Genomic DNA, 9050 nt, shown 5'->3' with positions numbered 1-9050 from the left:
TCTTATTTTTATTTTATTGATTTGTTACATAAATAGCTATAATTATGTGTTTGTATATCTTTGAACCAAAACTAGAGTTATGTCAGTCAAGTTGTGAGATGACGTCATTTCAAATGAATGTGCTCGGTCACAAGATATCGTCAGCTAAATAACTTCGAGCCCCAAATACACAAATAAAAACTACACCATTTTTTTTTTTTTTTGTAGCGAGATGATTCAAATCCCTGTGTCGTATCGATATATACACACACTTAAGTATTTACGTCATCATAACGTCACGCATTTAAAAATATCACAATTAATACAAATTGAAATTGTTTCTCAAAGATACTGTGTATTTGCATCGGAATTAGCTACAAATATATAAATATTCAGCCTTTATTACAGTTCTTTTATCGTCAGTTTAAGATACGGTAGCTTTAACCCACCATTGATAAACCCTCTTTGACATTTGAAACCAATTCAATTTGAAAGTTTGATAGCATCACAAAGCTACTGCTGGAAGCTCTTAGAAATTATATCTCGCTCACATCTTATGACAACCATGGGCGGCGATCCGTACTTCCGAGTGGGGGGATATGACCTTGTTGACTATCTAAGCGTAGCGCCACCATGAGTTGGCGCGAAGCGTACAAGAAAATTTTGGGATTTACAAACCCTCTAGATGGCCGGAAACGGCACTTGCCGAGGTTTCCAAGCGGCATATACCCAACTTTAAAATAGGGATTTCATGTCCGAAATATCTCATAAGCAGGATCCAAAATACTTTTTTTTAAATTTCGGGTGTTATTTTGGGAAAATTGCCCCTGTCAATCTTGTTTCAGGCGCTACGTTAGAATGTTCGAGAGCTCTTTATATTGATCGATGAAGAAAATGGCCTCATGCAGGCTATTATAGGCCTATACACATGCAATACACAATTACACATAGTTACATTCCTAGGTACCGATTGCTAGGGCATCCAGGTGAAACGTACGTGTATTAACAGGGGCGTCGGAAGCTATTTGGGATTGGTACGGAAGATCAGAGTGTGGCCATCTACCATAATTATCGGGTGGGGGATGGGGGACGTTTGGAAGGTCAAACTACGCTACGCGCCACCATTGGTTGGCGCGTAGCGTAATGGAGAAAATTTTGAAAAAATGCCTCCCAGATTGCAGGAAATGGCACTTCCCGAGCTTTTCTTCTGTGCATTCTCCCTTGTCTGTTTTTGTACCCGATTAATCTTCTGAAACACATTTTGAAGTATGTTTTCATTTTGGTTCTTTATTTTTTGCCTTTTTTTCTTCTTAGTGCTACTTTTTTCTCCTTTTTTTTTTGCGCCGTGAATATTGGTCCGGCGAACCGCTCCGACGCCCCTAATTAAGCATTACCCTGGTAACATGAGATTCTCAGCTGTTCGAGGGAACATGTACGTGTGTAGGCCTACTATAGGGCCTATATGAATACTATATGAGGGTGCATATATGTACTATATCAATACCGTGGGCGCAATAATACATTTTGTTGTTATAGGGCCAATGAAGCCTACAGTCAACTATTCTTGCTTTATAAAGACGGTTTATTTGAAAAGATCGCACTGCGTTTATGGTATAGGCGAGAAATGAAGCTAAAAAGAGCCGTACATTCGCGATGATGCATAAATGAAGGCATGAAAATATTCTTATTCCTGGCATTTGGTGGGGGGGGGGTGGGGATATGGTGTATTACATCCCCTCCACCCATTTTCATGGGGGGATATATCCCCCCATCCCCCCCAGGATCGCCGCCCATGATGACAACACATTCTATATCTAAATCAGCTGTGTTACATTTTGTTTAATTGATTTCTTTTCAAGAAATCAAAGAAATATGTGTTAATGTAGTGTTTGCATACAGAACTGTTTTAAACATACAGATAGGAAACAATAATAATAAAAGAGATAATAAAGAAACATTTTCCGTTGGTCATTTCTAGTTTTCATAGCCATATCTTCTCGCTTGCCGGTGGGGGTGGGGTGGTGGGAAGCGGGTTGGCGTGGAGTCTGAACTATCTTAACTCGGTAGCCCAGTGGACACCATGAAATCATAGTGCATGTCAGTTTGTGCGTCAACTAAGCCAGTTTTGGCGGTTGAAACGTCAAATTGACAAAATAACTTTGGCGATTACCAAATTTCATTGTTGTTATTACTTTATTGATTTTTGTTTTGTTTATTTATGTATACATATCAGGCGCGTATCCAGGATTTTCTAACCCGGGGGGCGCGAATTACTATCTAAGCGGAGCGCCACCATCGGTTGGCGCGCAGCGTACAAGAAAATTTCTGGTTTTGATACCCCCAGATCACCGGAAATAGCACTTCTGGGGCTTGAAAATGACCAACCAGATGTACACTTTTGCCTGAGAACCAAGTATTTCCCAAAAGTTTTTTCCATCCATAACCTTTTTGCAGATTGTCACCAGTCACACATCATGTTCGACCTGATTGCATGTCCTATGGATCATTGCTTTTGTAGGTGATTCTACGTCACGGCCCACAATATCCGAAAGCCCCACTTTTGAAGGTTTTAAGCCCATTATTTGGTGAGAATTTGAAAATTCCCATTTCTCGTGAATAAAATCACTTGAAAAAATACCCATAATGTTGCAGAAAATTCAATCTATGGACAAGCAATATAGAAAAACCTCCTTGAATCCCTGATAGGTCAAAGTTGCACGAGTAAAGTATGATGAAGAATGTTGGTGAGGAAATTTTGGAAAATTCCGACACAGTTAATTTATTGGTGTAGAAATATTGCAACCTCTTATAATGGCTATTATAAAACTTGGTTGAAGGAAATGAAAAATAGGAGATATTTCCGATATCAGGTATATCGAAACCGAACACTACACACATAGGCGTAGGTCCCGTAGGAGGCGGTGGCTGCAGCCCCCAACCCCTAACCCACAACCAAATTTTTCCCATCTTTTTCAGGCACCTACTGAAAGAAAAATAAATAGCAACGAATAGCTTAAAAATGGATCTCCTTGGTAATTAAAATAAAGTTGTAAGCTTGGCCGACATTACTACTGTAAAAGAGAGTTTTGACATAAATGGATCTGTATGATTTTTCTCCATCTACATAAGACATTTGGTTGTTTACATAGCATCGGTATACTGTGCAACTTTGACGGACCGTGCGGTACACGATGCTATGCACTGTAATGACCGATGCTTGCTTATATGATATTGGCATTGATATGTTGAAGGCGCGCTTCTTGCGCGAAAAATTTTGGCTTTTTTTTCGGGCAAGTCATTACAGCCCCCAAATCCAATTGGGCTCCAACGCCTTTAACTACACACAGACAGTTTTTGAGGCTGTTCATCGTGGAACATGCATTTCAATGCTCACTGATATGATGTTTTATCTGCTCTTTGCTTTACAAATTCGAACAGGCGTGTAGCGAGTAATTGCCAAGGGAGGGGCGAAGCCTGTAGGCAAACTATCTAAGCGAAGCGCCACCATGAGTTGGCGCGAAGCGTACAAGGAAAATTTTGGCCGAAAATGCCTCCCAGATCGCTGGAAATGACACTTCCTTGGCCTTGTAAGTTGCATCTAAGCATTCTCTATTTTGAAATTACTAGCGATGTCATAAAGAAAATTTGCTCGGGGGAGGGGGCGGTCGCCCCTTTCCCGAAATGCGTCATGTACCCCGACGACTCGGTCGAGTTCAAGACCAGCCAAAGTTGGTTCCATATAGCACAATTGTACAATTGTTTAAGGCGTCCATACTCACACACGCGTTATGATAGACCATATATAGTATTTATATAGATACATTAGTGAGAGAGGAAAAATGGAAACGTCAAAAATGGAGTTGTCGGTGTAAGAGGTAGGGTGAGGCGCACACCCCCTCCGTAATCCTTGATCTGTCACTGGCTACCCTGTGTATATTATAGGGATCAGCGCTTTAACTATGACTGTTCCTCTTCTCTTCCCGAGGTCTTGGCTATCTTCTACTCCCTCCTTTTTTCTTTTTCTCTCTTTTTTCTTTTTCTTTTCCCTTCCTTCCTTTCCTCCGCTTCTTTTTTCCCCTTCCTTTTCCCTTTTTTCTTCTCTTTTTTTCTCTCCTCTTTTCCTTACCCGGGGGGCGCGCGCCCCCAACGCCCCCCCTGGATACGCACCTGCATATTTGGGGGGGGATTACTTAGTGGCCTACCAATTTAAGAGAAACAGTGGCTGAAAATGTTTAACTCCCCCACAGAACATTGATTTCAACCATTTCATGTTGTTTGATCCGATTCAACGTTGCATATTGGCCTACGCGTCGGTAACAACATTGGAAATTTCCACACGTTCTACTCCACAATGTTCATATAAGAGACCCACCCCTCAATTACAACAAATTACGAAATTACATCATTCCTACCCACAGGGTGAAATATCATGAACATAACAGCAAATTCCTGTTCCGCGTTTTATCAACCGATTTAGCCGCCAATTTTGGCCGGTTGCGTCACAGAAAACTGCAGGCTACCCTGGCACTGAGTACTGAACGTTGTCATCATTTCCCCGTGGCACAGCACCCCCCCCCCCTCCCAATCCACTTAATCCAGTAAAGGTAATGATTGGGGTTCAATGTCAGTAATTAGCACGAGTTTATAATCGTAAGTTCTTGAACGTTCTTATCACAAACTATGGAAGTACCATGCATAACCCTGCTTTCTATGACTCATAATGGAGACGAAGAGGGCTTTGCGTGCTGCCTCAACGATTTCTACAGATGTCCATGCATATATACATCGCTTTTCTCTGATACACTGGTAAAAGAAAAACATAGAAATGAATGTTAAAGGTTAACTGGAAGAGATTTACACAAATACCTAAATACCTCTTTGTTATTATATCTGTGGTAATCAGGCTATATATATATATATATATATATATATATATATATATATATATATATATATATATTTATTTATTTATTTATTTATTTATTTATTTATTTATTTATTTATTTATTTATTCATATATTGAGCTTAATACTGTCAATTTCGCAACTTACCAAAGTTTTCACTTGTTTTAATAGGGATGGCCACCAGCTAAATGCTGGATATAGTGCGCATGGTAGAACACAAGGTTGAAACCATGGGTTCCACTGGTGTTTAACCCTTGGTATCAAAAGATTTCTTTCTCCCTCTTCCAGTTTGTTAATAATTCCCAAATCATATTTTTTTTAAATTTATTTTACTTTTCATAAAGAAAACTAAGTCTGAGAAATGATACCTACATCCCAATCTTCTCGTTAGTAATTGTAACTGACCACATGTTTATGACGTCATGACAATTCAAACTGGTCACTGAAACCATAGCAACATTTAAATGAGTTAATTTGTCTTTGCTCATTCGGTGAAGTTAACAGGGGTGATCTTCATACAAAGAACCCCCTAACCCCACCCCACCTCTACCCCACCACCGTCATTCAGTATAGTTGGTGACTTTGCGACGATTCTTTTGTCATTTTGGTTCATCCTTTTAGCCCATTACTCGTAAAATCACAAAATACGCTACTTTCATTCATCTCCAGGGGTTGTTCCTTCTTTTCCTTCTTCTCTGTTACTGTACCGTCCGTTATAGGACTATACAGAGGGAGGGGTGATACCGGAAAGAATAGCATGGATCTTAAAATACACGGGATTAAAAAGATCAGACTTGGCGCACGGGATCTGTTTAATCCCATTTATTAACTGATTAAATTAGCAGAGAAGAAGATAATAAATTACAACGAAGCAATTTGGAATGTAACTTATACTTTTAAATAAATATGTTTATTTTATCTCTTGCACATACACAAGGTATGTTTATTGATGGTTATGTTCCATGCAGGAAAACGTGTGTTGAATTGATCAATTTCATAAATTAACGTAACATTTATACACTGTCATATATATTAAATTTTTCTCGTCAACTTCTTTCATATATTTTTAATTCAAAGTAGATGATTAAAGGTTGACCTCTGTCATTAAAATAATGTAAGATAAATAAATATCCTGGATTTCATGTTGTTGTATAAACTGTTCGAAACGATATCAAGATGGGTTTGTCTATTGTTACCCTGTATAAGACTGTATATTGCCACAAACGAGAAACTATCTCATCTAACATATCTCCTCTAATTAAACCTATATTAACAGAATGATATTTGATGAACAATTTCCCAAATTTTTACTGAAAAGATTAAGAAAAACTATTTCATAAACAAAACGTCACGTGATTACGCCGGCATAACTATCATCATCATGATTTGGTGAACACATAAAAATCTGAAATTTGAAAACTTTAAAAAAAATGGTTATTATTCTTGTCAGTAATGTTCTGATTATTCACTTTTTCCATGGTGGATGAAAACAAAGTTGTTTCTTAAAACTATTTTAAGCATTAGGTAATGTTACAAATGATATCATTCGCAAAACTAGAAATAACATTTCTATATGAACGGAATCTACAAATAATAAAGAAAAACGAATATTAAAATCTCATGCACTTGTGCCAATGTGATGTCACATTTACACTTGTTCAAGAATTTATCTTGAACTGAAAGGAAGGAACGTTTTATCTATGATGTCTCACAAATAGATTAAGACTTTTCTGAACTTTTGCGAGGAGGGAGAGAGGCGGGGGGGGGGGGGGAGGTTGACCATCATATAATATCCATATCAAATAGAACATAAGAGATGATTTCATGTGAAAATTCTCGAAAAATTTACATGAGGTACCAATTTCAGCCGATATAAACAGGAAGTCTTCAGACACATAAATATTATTTGTACAACAGGATATATATATATTTATATATATATGTCCGTCTCTTTGCATAGAAATATTTTTGAATACTTAATACTGTTTATTTATCTTAAAGTTTTTACAGTTTTTGTATACAGTGGTGCATCATAAAAATGAAAACAAAACGTGTGTACATATACGTGAAACATTCTGGCTGCATGTAACTTGTCACGGTTTGACATACATAAATGCAAGACATGAAAACTATGGAAAATGGCAGACGTGCCCTCTTAGTTTTGCGAAAACCCATGCGTATTTTCATAAATTTCAAGTGTCCCTTTTCCGTAATACGAAAAATTTTATACGTAAAATGTTCCCTTTTGTTATTTAAGAAGTCCTCTTTTGTTGAGAATAATGTGCCCTTATATTGCAGAAAATTCAAATAATGGAAAAATAAAAAATTTAGTACGGAATGCACTAAAGATCAATTTTGTTGGAAAGGATTGGGGCAACTTTATGGTTTTCATTCTCAAATCAAAATCACGCGTCTCTCATGCCTCGACGTTTGGGACCCTTCAAATTGAACGCCTTCCAAACCCTTTGAATATAAGCACCATTTCCCGAACTTAAACACAATACGTAATTCAAGGTGTTAATGTATTGCACTTTAATACTGTACGTGACTTATCATTTCATAAGTGCAAATATTCTTTTGAAAATGGAAGTTTTATACCCTCGACACAACTCTATGTTAGTCTACGTGTTGACCAAATTTTTGCGTCTAAAATGGCAAAATATTAAGAAGAAAACGATGCTTTTGATCAATGAAAGGACATCTCCCTTCTTCATTTTCATTTTTTTAATTGAAGATGTCGAAGCTACGAAGTTTGTATGATGTTGCTAACAGTGGCTTTAGAATGGCGTGAAATTAATTTTCCCATAATTATTGTAGTGCGCGTGCGCGCTACAATGTTGGCATTACTGGCCAAGTGAACGACCAGACGCCCTCACTTTGTAGGTACATACATGACTATACTCCCTGGTGTGTTGTCCGCCCAAACAAATAACACCATGAACAACCGGAAAGCTTCGTCCTAACACTGCAAACACTCCACGCACACTACAGTACTGCGTATTTGCAGGCACATGGCGTACTAGTCAACCATTTTGGCTTTTCTTGGCATAGGTGGGGGATTCAATACACTTATCAGTCCTTCACGAAAAGACATTGACGTCACCACGGAGGAATACCCGGATAGTCTAAGGTATTAACATGCTCAAACTTGTTGGAAGGTTCCAGAACTGTTTTCTATGAGGTTTTATCCATCTAACGTATTCCTTAATGTTGACGATGGTTTAATTTAGTGGTAATATGCATCTCAGTTAAAGTTAGATTCTACGATGAAGCAATTACAATAGAAAAGAATTAAACTTTGACTGGTATCATAGCTAACCACTTTTAGGGCTTTCCTAACATATTTTCGGACTCTGATGATTTATTCATTTTTTTCCTGGTGATCTATAAATTCTTCGCCTGAATGATGAAAAATGAAGGGAGGGGGAGAGGGGGAATGGGGTGATGGGGGGAACCGTTAATGTGGGTCCATGCTAAGATCTAGACCGCAACACTGGATCGCACTACCGTAACATCTGGTGGAGAGTACGGCGGTGGCTCCGTTTCTTGCTGCTGCTTGTAGTCTTCTATCGGAGTAGTATAAATATCAGATATGTACTCCCTCTGTCGTCTGCTGGTGGCGATCCAACAACAAGGACACATACAACACACGAGCGACGTAAAGCACATTACGGAGAGGAGTCCTGCGACACAAATAATACCGATCGCCCATTTTCTGAAATTAAGTGAAATCTTAATGTCAGTCTTATTTCATTTTCCCATAGGGATTCGCTACATATCGGAAAATGTACTAAGTATGGGGGAATTAGCTAGAAATTTACTTTGCAATATGAGATAATATAGCACTATAGAGCCTAAGCTGACCAACTATAGAATAACAATTTGATTGAACCATATACCTGAAAACAGCTTTTTGAATTTGTTAGACAATTTACAAAATCTACAAAATACTGTACTACCTAAAATGATATAATGATGAATGCTGAATGATGAATGCTGAATGCTGAATGCTGAATGATGAATGATGAATGATGAATGCTGAATGATGAATGATGATTGATGATGAATGATGAATGATGAATGATGAATGATTAATGACGAATGACGAATGATGAATGACGAATGACGAATGATGAATGATTAATGATGAATGATGAATGACGAATG

The sequence above is a fragment of the Apostichopus japonicus genome, chromosome 4 (assembly GCF_037975245.1).
Source record: "Apostichopus japonicus isolate 1M-3 chromosome 4, ASM3797524v1, whole genome shotgun sequence".
Lineage (NCBI taxonomy): Eukaryota > Metazoa > Echinodermata > Holothuroidea > Aspidochirotida > Stichopodidae > Apostichopus > Apostichopus japonicus.
Note: the sequence above shows the minus strand (reverse complement) of the source record.